Raw genomic sequence first — 11,746 nt, 5'->3', positions numbered from 1 at the left:
CAGCAGGCACTGGGGAAGTCCCTGTTCCCCTGAGCACCGCCAGGAGTGACCAGGAATAATGGTCACAAGCTGGCAGAGGGTAGGTTTAGGTTAGATATCAGGTGGCACTACTTCGCAGTCTGGGCGGCTAGGATCTGGAACCAACTTCCAAGAGAAGTGGTGCAGGCTCCTACCCTGGGGGTCTCTAAGAGGAGGCTAGATGAACACTTTGCTGGGACCGTTTGATCCCAGCACTCTTCCTGCCATGGCAGGGGGTTGGACTAGATGATCTACTCAGGTCCCTTCCAACCCTAGAAACTATGAAACTTTGTTATCTAGACAAAATCAGGTGTGTGCAAGAGAGAAATAAGAACCTTCTCCACATATTCTATTGCAGCCTTGCCTGCTTCTGTAACTCTTGCTGTGAATAAAAACCTTCTTTCAATATTTCTTATGTTTGCATGTTCAAGGTTGAGTTGGAAATCACATGAAGAACCTGGACTTTGCTTGTGAAGTTTTCCACACGTAAGAAGCCTGGCTAGATTTTCGAACTCTATGGAAGACTCCCTAACTTCTACTTGACTAGATCTGTTCACAGCAGATTCGGTGTCAAGTTTCAGAGGACTTCATCAAGAGCACCATACCAAAACCCTCTTGCAACACAGAATCCAGTCATACAATGCTGACAAATAAAGGAAACTACTAGACTTAAAAGCCTTTCTCATACATCCTTCTGTATTAAGGCTTTATTTGGGAAACTGTTATAGGCTGGCATGATCAGGACTGGTAAAAGGATATACCAGGACAGAAATACTATTTGCAAATCCAGTAGTTAGTCATGTCAGCCTGAAGTCAGTTAGTCTATAAGGTGTAAATCTATCCTGCCTTCTTTCTCGCTAATAAGGCACAAGAAACAGAACTCCTTTTCTGGTCAATAAATACCAGAGTCAGAGGTGAGGAGGTAGAGGTGATTTTGCCAGAAACTCTAGAAACAGCCAGGCTGTGGGAGAAAGTGTTGGTGGGGGTTTGTCCCTCTAAAGGAGTGTGCTTGATTTTCCATAGCTTTCATAGATTTTATATGGAGCATGATGGGAACGGTACCAGATCAAATGTTCTACTCTTCCAATTTAACAGGAAACTCCGACCACTAATTCTAACCCTGCTTCATAAATATGTACCTATCCACTCCAGATATATTTCCTTCTCACTCCATGCCACTTGTCATGACCATCTACAATGGGTAAGCACAAACTGGCTCTTGGACCCCAACTGGACTGCTTTTCAGAGGGCCTTGGACTTAACAATTGTGTCCCTAAACCAATAACTTTTAACTCTCTAGAAGTCAAGGCATGCTAACTTCTCACCTTGTCAGGTGTGCAATTGTTCATATAATCAGAAAGGTAATGATCTAAATAGCCCCAGTGATGATATTGTGGATATATAGGTATCTTGAGGGACGGGTAAAGTTACAGGGTTTCACAGTGAGCTGCAATTGAAGGGGAAGAGGCCACTGGTTTTAAAGAAGTAGCTCTTGCTGATGTCAACAGGCTTGTTTTGTTTGATTGACAATTGATCCTGTGTTGCAAGATGTCTGGTCTGGATTAAAAGGGAGCAGACCCTATGCTTCCCTGACAACCATTGGCAATGCGTAGGGGGTGCATGCGGATGCACGTGCACCCCCTGAGATTGGCTGTGCACCCCCTGGAAATCCCGGCCGCGAAGCCAGAAGTGCCGGCAGAAGTGCACTTCTGTTTTTGCTGATGGTGATTTCGGGCTTGGCAATCAGCTGCTGGGAGACACCCCTCGCCTTCGGTCGGTGATCAGCGGCTGAGAACACCCCTCCCCCTCCAAAATCGGTGATTGACTGCTGGGGGACCCCACTCCTGGTCAGCAATCTGTTGCTCCCCTGCCACTTGAGAGGCACCAGTGGCTCATGCTGACAACTATTCCAGAGAGTTGGCTGTGACCTCTCTAGCCGCACTTGCATATATTCTGCAGAAATATTTTAGTTTTAGTTTGACTTGGGAGGCTTTGTATACTTGATGCCTTGCCTATGGGCATAATGCTAGTCCTCTGCAGAGTTCTGTGCACCTGGACTTGATTATTATTTCTGTTCTCTTGCATCCCAGGTCTTCAATGAACCTAAGAGCAACTCAAAAAGATTTACTAGTTTGCTGTGGACCAGTGAGGGCAGCTGACATTGTACCTCCTAGAAAGCTGTTTTGGTCCATTCTGGTTCTACTTACCCCTCACTTTCCCCAGGTGAGATCCTGTATCAACTTTTAACACAGTCATTGGTTTACTATGTTTGATGTTTCCCTCTAGGGACTGACACTGGGATCTGGGTTATAGAGTGTTAAATCCTATAGTGGACATATTATAATTTTAGTATTTGCGTCCTGTTCAGTTTTCTCCAGGTTTCTTTCTTCTTTGCCAATAAGCCTACCAACAACATTGTTATATATCAATACCTTCAAGAGAATTTCATCTGTAAGTCTGGTATCCTGAGCTTCTTTTTACGTGATCTCAATGATAATTTTATAAGCTGTTGAGCAGCCCTCAGGAGTAGAGTGGATGGTAATTGGTTTCTCTGCAGCAACTGTATTTTCTTGATGATGAATATCAATTTTGGACTGTGACAAATTAGAAAGAGTCCAGTGGAGGGCAATGATGGACAATATGCTTAATAAGCTGAATATGAGCCAACAGTGTACGAAGAAGGCTAACAACATACTAGGTTGCATTAGAAGAGTTTTGCAGTAGATCCAGGGAAGTGACTCTTCCCCTGTTTTTGGCACTGGTCAGGACACATCTGAAGTACCGTGTCCAGTTTTGGCCCCCCACTACAGAAAGGATGTGGACAAATTGGAGAGAGTCCAGTGGAGGGCAACGAAAATGGTCGGGGGCTGGGGAACATTACTTATGAGGAGAGGCTGAGGAAGCTGGATTTATTAAGTCTGTAGAAGAGAAGACTGAGAGAGGATTTAATAGCAGCCTTAACTGCCTGAACGGGGTCCAAAGAGGATGGAGCTGGTCTGTTCTCAGCGGTGACAGATGACAGAACAAGGAGCAATGGGCTCAAGTTGCAGCAAAGGAAGTTTTCGTTAGATATTAGGAAAAACTCTCTCAGGAGGAAGATAGTAAAGCACTGGGACAGAGAGGTGGTGGAAGCTCCATCCTTGGAGGTTTTTAAGACCTGACTAGACAAAGCCTTGGCTGGGATGATCTACGTGGGGATGGTCCTGCTTGGAGCAGGGGGTTGGACTAACTGACCTCCTGAGGTCCCTTCAAACCTGAATTTTCTGTGGTCTGCTACTTTCTCGCAGCTCAGGTTTGTAAGGTGAATTTTCCATCAGCTCAGGTGGTGCACAAGCCTGTGCTTTTGATGCTGAAGATTCCCAGTCTAAATCCTGAAAGTCTTGTGTGCTCCATAGCTATACCTACACCGAGCCAGTTTGGGTATCTATGCAGCACTGCCTCATTCAACATAGACATACACAGCTTGTGTTCAGCCACAGCTCATTGCCCACTGAGAATAAGAAATATATACAGTCCTTTAACTATATGGAGTCCTTTAAATACAATTCAGTTTTACTCTGGAGGAAAGAAAAATGGATGAAAGGCTGAAGAAAGATTCTGAAGGAAAACAGCTACAATCAAAATAACCAAAGCTATGCACAAAAGCTATTTTCACAATGGCCTAACAGAAAAGTGAGCACACATTTCATTTGTTCCTGGAAACCTCACAGACTAAAACCTCCCTTCCTCGCTCACATGAATGGTCAAGGGGACTGATCTGGTAAGAACTGCTACATGCAGCTAAGATTGCAGGGTTGGTATCAGAGTAATCATAGCCTCAAAACATCACCAATGTAAGCTGGAAGCCTTACAACCAATTTTCCGAGTAAACTGTCCAAAAAAACAAAAAAAAAGACTGTTTCTGTTCAGTGATTTAATGTAAAAATAAACTCATTGTTTCATACCTAAAGGGAGGTCTGGGTTTTTTGGGGGGTTTTGTTTGTCATCAAATAATTCTTCCAAAGGCTGTGCTGGCTAACATGGATCCCTACAACCATTATTTATTACGTTTCCAGCAGATATTTTACCTTCCTTCCTCTTTGTTTCATTTTTAACATTCTAGCCTAAGTCGAACACCATTAAAAAAACCAGCTTCAATTGACTTTCAAACCCTTGCTGTTCTACCTGGATTCAAAAGAAAACAGAAACAGGTTGACTCCTCTCTAACTTATGTTCTGGTAGAAGGTAGGTGGCACCTCAGGGTGCGTTCCTGCAAGTAAGAACGTGTGTTTCCCTGGGGATAACTAGCAGCAGCACGTATTTGTGCCACTGCTAGTTGGTCCCAGGCATGTCCCTGCACACCCACTGTGGCACGCAGCAGATTGCCCCGGGTGGGGTACGGACGGCTGGACCAGCTCCTGGGCTGGCCCCAGCAGCCTTATCTGGGGTCCTGGGGGCCTCCTGCGACTGCAGCAGCAATCCAGATACACAGAGCCGGGCCAGCAGCCAGAGCAGGGCTCTGACACCAGCCAAGCTCCGGTTTTGGGCAGCGCATTCTGCTATGCTGCCTTTTTGGTGTGGTTTTTTTTAACACCAGGACATTTTAGTTAAAAAAAAAAAAAAACAGCAACAAACCTCACTGCATTGCAAATTAGTAATGTGGTGAATGGGTGCACATGTGGCATGTGCACTTTGTGGTGCCACAGCCAGGTTTGCAGCACTACAAACCGCACACGTGTAAGCTCATGGGGATGCAGCCTCAGAGACTAACTGGCTGAAAGAAGCATGAGCTTTTGTGTCATCTGATGAAGTAGGTTTTTGGCTATGAAAACTCATGCCTCTTTGAACTAGTTAGTCTAGGAGGTGCTTCCCTTCCTTACCTATTGCCTGACTTTAGACTGCCGTGGCTAACCACCTCTGGTTACATCCTGGTGAGAGTCATGTTTTGTTTCATCCATTTGCTTGGCTCAGTCTGTAGGCATAAGGAGACTGAAGCATCATGCACTATGAGACATAAGCGGCATGCTTTCTGGAAACAGATCTTTCATGGATCAGTGGTTGAATGCACTATGGATTCCATCCAAAATAATCAGGTGCATTAGCTCAGTTCTGCCCCTGTAACAGCTTCCTATTGTTAGTATAATTCACAGTGCTGGAAACCTTCTGAGATCAAAGGTCCTGAAAACCAACTGAGATCCAAAGTCCATTGAACTCAACTGAAAGACTCCCATTAGCTTCAATGGATTTTGGCTCACACCAAAAGCTAGCACATTAGCTAGCAGCATTTAAGGACTCATTCCCTGAACCTAACAGAGGATTTTAGTCATCTTTGTATAGCATTATGTCCTTGTCACTTACTGTCTTTGCAGAGCAGTTGTTAACATACCTAAATTAGAGCACCTCATCCCAGGTTCTCCGCTGATGCCCTCCTGAAAATAAACCTGCCATATACCAGCTTTCTGGCATGGCACCATGGTTGTTTTGTTATGACACAATCACACATTATGATTATTCCAGTGTTTCACTTCTACCCAAAGTATACAAGTCACAGATGTACTTAGTAAAGTAACCAGAAACCAAGAAGTAACCACAGACACACCGCATTGAACCCTCCAAGTAAGAAAAGTGCTAAGGAACAACACTAATGGGCTGAAAGACTTGTTTTAGTTCTGTTGGTCCACCAGCATTTTTAAGTCTCTTTTCCATTTATCCAAATCAGCAATTTTTCTACATTGTCCTTCAAGATCAATAAAGCTTGTTATGTTCATAACCACATTTATACCCATACCATTATCTGCAATCACTGCATTCATACCTATACTTTATCAGCGGGCACGATAGAACCTCTACAACTATTCATAAGGTTGTTTCTAACTAGTCTTCCCACTATCTTCCTCCATCATATTCCACTTCTTAATATCTGTTTTTTCCCTATGGCTAACCTGCCCTTGGCATTTATTCTGTGTTTGGAACAAAATGATCTCTCCCCTCTCCCTGTGTGTGTCATTGGAAGGGAAAGTATTTTTACCTCCATCACATCATTTGGGGGAAAAAGAAGATCTAAAGTTAGAAGTTAGCATCTAAATCATTTGGATTTAGATGCTAACTTGCATACAATCTTCACAGCAAGAAAACCAGACCAATCTAAACGGTGGATTATTCCTAACACCACTTTCTTTCAAATCTTTTTTGCTGTATTTCTAAAATATGATGGCTCTTTAAATATTATGCTCCACCATACCAAGAACACTAGCAAACAAGCACAGTAATCATTCCAATTAGTGCTTAATTACTATGGTAATGTCAGATTATAGTGCCCAACTCATTTGGCACCCAACATCTGGATCCAGACTACAGGGCTGCTAACAGGCCAGATCTGGGCCATGAGACCACATAACCCTCCTCTGGCAGCATGGCGATGGCTTGTCAGAGCAGCTGCTGGAACCACAGCATTCATGTGGCTCCAGAAACCCAGGGGCGAATGCCACTGCCGCTCATCCCCTTTTTTCCTGGCCACCAATTTTAGTCAGCAATGTGATTTAAGTCCCTGAATTGAGTGGTGGGCAAAGGGGTTGAGGAGATAGCACTGGTGATGTTTAGCCCTGGGTTGTGAAGCCATGCCAACTAGCCTTGAGGGCCACACTTGGCCAAGTGTACAGTCTGTAGTGTAGAATATTCTAGGGCTTTTTATAGGGCTAGGTTGCCTTAGTTATATACTATCTAAACTGTCAGGTTTTAGTTCTCATAATCTTAATTTGTTCAGTCAGTGTTAGAAATATTTTTAATAAATGCCTCTGGTGGAAACACTATTGACACTAATCATTTTTCTCCACATAACCTTTACAAAGAATATTATCAAGCTCATATATTAGTCCTTAACGGCAAACTTTAAGGCTTGCGTGTGGCGAGATCCAAGATCAAAATATGATCAGCTTTGACACATTCTCACTAGGGTTCAAGTCTCAGCTGGGACTCAGCTGCAGATGTAATGGTTGGAAAGAGGAAACAATAGCTGACGAATTAAAGGAGTTGGGCAACTTGACCAGCAGGGAGTCTAAGATCCCCATTAATCACAAAATTTTAATATGACAGAAGCAATCATATGCTGTTATCTAAAACAGAGTCCTTGTTATGTTGTGGCTTTATCTTACTCTGAAATATAATCTTCTTTGATTCCTTGTAGAAACAAGTTTCAGCCTCTAGCCCTTTTAATAGAATATTTCCACAAGGGATGTTTTGGCATATTATCTGTGGTATGTGAGTACTTCTAGTGCAGGATTTCTAGAGAGTAGCCCCTGAAAGATTGTAGGTACAATATAAACATGTGCAGTGATAAATTTAGATACTCCCTTAACTGACTTCCATTTTAAGCTGTTGTCCTTAATCCAACCTACAGTAATCCATGGTCACTTTAAGCCTATTGCATCTAATTATTCTTTACTGAACCACTATTGGTGGTTTTCCCTTTTCTAAATACTGAAGCCTTCAGAATATTCATAGATGTCTTCCACGGTAGATGACCTTCCCTACCATATTTAAATGCAATATGGGCTTCAACCAAAACTTTGGGTCACTGTCCAAATTTGGTGTATTTTAAAATCGCATCATAGATTTTATTTACATTTTGCAAATGGCCCCTCCTTCAAACATGAACAAAGCTAAAACTGAGACATAAACACACCTGGGCTTTGGGATGGTTGAAGGCTCTTTTTATGATTTATGCATCAAAATGTTCTCCCCAGCTTCTACTAATGAAGGGAGCAGGAGGGGACAGATAGTGTTGCAGTATTTTCCTTTTTGATGTTCCCTCCTGTATGTACAATTTCTGTCCAAGGTCCTGGCAGTTGGGTCAGAAAATCATGAGAAATGATCATTTGAGGTTAAAATGAAGTAGCAACTACAAAAGATCCCCCAAAGAATCCCTGCTTCTCAAAAGGTCTCCAGGCACATTTTGTAGCTCTCAGAAGTGAGAATAGCTCACAAAAAGCTTTGACCAAAAAAACATATTTTTGATACACATTCCTACTACCAAATCCTTTGATTTTCTCTTTGCCACTCAAAGTAGTATCGAAATCACTGTTGTTTCTTCACTTATTTCTTATAGTTCCCTAGTAAAATGTATTTGAGAATACATTCAACCAATACATCAACTTCAGCACATGGGTGTAACTGAAAGTTGAATTTGCCTCTGTAGACCAAAATGATCAAGAGACCAGAATCTGAGTTGCTGCCAAAAGGAACAGCCACCCAACATGTGTTGCTTGCATGTCTGCATGGCCCAGAGCACTGATACCCAAACTAGGTTTTAGTGACCCAGTTCGGGTACTGGGAGCACAGTAAATCAGCCCAAGCAAAACTCTTGCCTTACTCTGGACAAACTGTACTTTTACATAGAACCAGCCCCTTGCTCATACATTCATGAAGATGGGAAAGCTGATGGTACCCTAGTCAGGCTGGAAAGCAGTCAACCAATATCCCTTCTGGATATTCAGGGATGCATTAGGACAGAACAGTCCTCAAGCAGAGTTTTGCTGGGAGATGAAGAGGACCCATGCACTCTCTTCCCAAAAAGCCAAAAATGAATTTTTCTATAAATTTGTAACTTAAGTAGTTAAGGAGTCAAATTATTTCTTATTTACTCATTTCTTTTCTGAAGAAAAATAATCCTCCATTGAAAACCCATGGGACTCCTAGCCAACTGGAGAAAGGGAGCTGTCATTTGATGGCAGGCTTAGTTTCCATTTCAAATAAAAGGCTATGTTCCTAGCTTTCACAGAAGCAGAGAAAAGCATGAAAATGTGATCTGAGCATAACCTAGAGACTCCAATACTAGGAAGCAGATTGAAAGAATACAGCTTTGCAATAACATCTCATGATATTTAAGCCAACCTCATGATAATGGGGACCTAATTCGTGATTTTTTTCAATGCCGGGGTTAGCAATACCGAGTTAGGGACATTATTTACTTACTTTAAATGAACTCAGTAGGAGGTATGGGTAAAGAGCTCCAACATAAGTCCATGCCTAACTGACAGCAAAATCTACTGGGGACGTGGATAATAAACAAATAAAATAAAATGTCACTAATGGTGTCAAGCAAATTCTACTGCAGAGCGAGGGGTTTTGTGGATACCGTTCTTAGTTTTGAACTTTGCTAATGTCCTCTGTTTCTGTTGCTTTCACTTGGTGTCCTTGCGCTGTTTCTATGAGTCAGGGGGAGACTCTAGGCTAAGGCTGAGCCTAGGACTGGGGCTGAGGCTGAGCCTGTGCTCAGAAATCAGAACTGTTCAATCTGCCTCAGGAAGGGCAGAAAAAAATTCAAATTACTGTTAAAAAGACTCATTCCCTTGAGCTGACCCTGCATCTTTTTAAAATCAAACCACACCTCCTGTATCAATCAGCAAGAAGGTCGGAACTAAAATGCTGCTTGGCCCATTTTATTCTGCTGGCCTTCACTGAAACACTAACCAAAATCTTAACATTTCCCTCATCATGGTAAAGGGGGGGAGGTGGGAATCAATAGACATCAGGCCCACTTCAGTCTATCTGACTATCTGTGTCCTTTCCACTAGATGAAAGGACATCAGCGTACAACAAAAAAGGAACAAATCAATGTACTTACACTGGCAGAGCTGATTGGATCATCTGCCACAGTGGTCTGGAAGAGTAATTAGCATTGTGAAGGGAATTATTTCAACAGGGAAGTGTCAAACTAATTAAATTAACATTGTCCTTCTCCCCTCACTCACAGGACTAAACAAGAGATAATCCAGGCCGGTAAAAAAAATCTGGATTTAGCCCCATTCTGGATGACATTTCAGTTTGGACACAGGTCATTCAGTATTAGCTGGTTCTAGCTGAGGCTACGGATTTCTTTTAAATTTGCCTGAGAAAGTGCTAGCTGATGCCACGAGAAGCCGCAAGCATAATTTTCAGACCTCTCTGTGTTTGTTTGCACAACAGAGTGCCGGGGTTCTCCAAAATTAGCCGTCGAGTTAAAGCTGACCATTCAATACCATGCTAGATAATGTATTTCGGACTGTCTGCACACACATGGACATTTCCAACCTCTTCCCCCACCCCAAAAGAGAGATGAAACAAGCAGACAAGGAAACAATTCAGGAGGTGCCCAACATGAATTCTGCTTCTCTGCTGTAACTCCCCCTCACTTCTCCATCACTCTACCCAAAAACAACCTCCACCCCTCTCCTCCCCACACGCATACTGAGCTGCAAGCTTCCCCTTTCATGCACACACCCATCACCAGCATGTCACAGGCTCCAGCTGCTCCCCACTCACAGGCCTCTCCCTACCCACTGCCTCCTTGAGAACATTCAGCTCCTTAGATCTTTGATCCTGTTTCTCCCACATGGATTTCTTGAACCGCTCCTGGGATGGGGAAACTTAATCCCGAGTCTGGGTCTGTGCTCAGACTTCAGAGCTCCACAAAGCTATTCCATAGACAGGTGGAAATTTTTCTTGTATGCATGCATATAAGCATTGCCCTCTATTCTCAGTGCTGGGAAGCCCGAGTGCAGGACAGGGGCTAACTACACCACCCTGCCTTGATAGCACTGGCTGCATCTACACAAGCCACTTTACTGCACATTAGACTAATCTAATGCACAGTAAAGCATCACTGTCTACACAAACTGCATTTTCTAGTACATACTGGTACTAGAAAATGGCATATTTATACAGCAAAGTGCATATGCAGACCCTGACTGGAAGCAATTTGCTCCCAGTCAGCCCAAGCAGCAGGGGGCCACAACTGCTGCCTGGCTCAGCTCTGATCTCTGAGTGGCTGGGAGTGAGCTGGGAAAGCTCTCCCCCAGAGCCCAGGCCTAACTCCTGTGCCCCCTCCCAACCTGGGGTGGGTACCTGGGGAAGCCTGGAGTATCTCCTGGCTGCTGCAGTGGGGCATGAGCAGTCCTGAATTGAACTGCTCCCATTGGGAGCAAATTTGCTCCTGATGGGCACATGTTCAAATACATGCCCAGGCACAGTTTAATGCACAGAAAATTCAGGCATATTAATTGCACATGCAGACTCAACCACTAAGTGGAGGTACAAGGAAGCTACAGCAGGAGTGGTCAATTCAATGGCCCCATATTTATTTTAAGAAAGATCAAGAAACCGTAGTGGCACACATTTGCAAAGACACTCTACTTTATTTCAGTTGGTAAGGTTCACACAAACAAAAGAAACCACCTGTAAGCCCTTTGCTAGGTACTCCCCAGTCCAAGGGAGTCCCTGGCAAGTATACAGCCAAAGAAGCAGGCTCTTACTCATAATACATAAATAGAAATGCCCCTTCTAGAGCCTCTTCATTACTTATTTTATAAGTCCATTTTACTTATGATAGTCTATGCCAACATCTGCACTGAAAGCTGTTCAACAGGCATTAGCATTTGCCAGGACTCTAGGTAAGAGGACATTTTAGACGTTACTTGCAAAGACCTTAGTTTTAGTGGTTTTACTAATATTATTCTACTTCCACATCACATTGCAGTGCTTGCTTTCTCTTCCAAACATGACATCAAATGCACAACTGCTACTGTTAGGAACGATGCTATCCAGTTCATTTAATTTGTTAACAGATTTCAAGGCTTCACCTTGAAGGCAAATAAGTTTATCAGTAGATAAGTTAAATTTCATTGCTTCTCTTTTTGATTTATGAAATAATAAAGCCTATTTGTTTGGCAGAATCTGCAGGACCATCTGTCTTTCATCATATATCTTCAGCCGA

The sequence above is a fragment of the Crocodylus porosus genome, unplaced genomic scaffold (genome assembly GCF_001723895.1).
Source record: "Crocodylus porosus isolate Cpor-Errol unplaced genomic scaffold, CroPor_comp1, whole genome shotgun sequence".
Classification (NCBI taxonomy): domain Eukaryota; kingdom Metazoa; phylum Chordata; order Crocodylia; family Crocodylidae; genus Crocodylus; species Crocodylus porosus.
Note: the sequence above shows the minus strand (reverse complement) of the source record.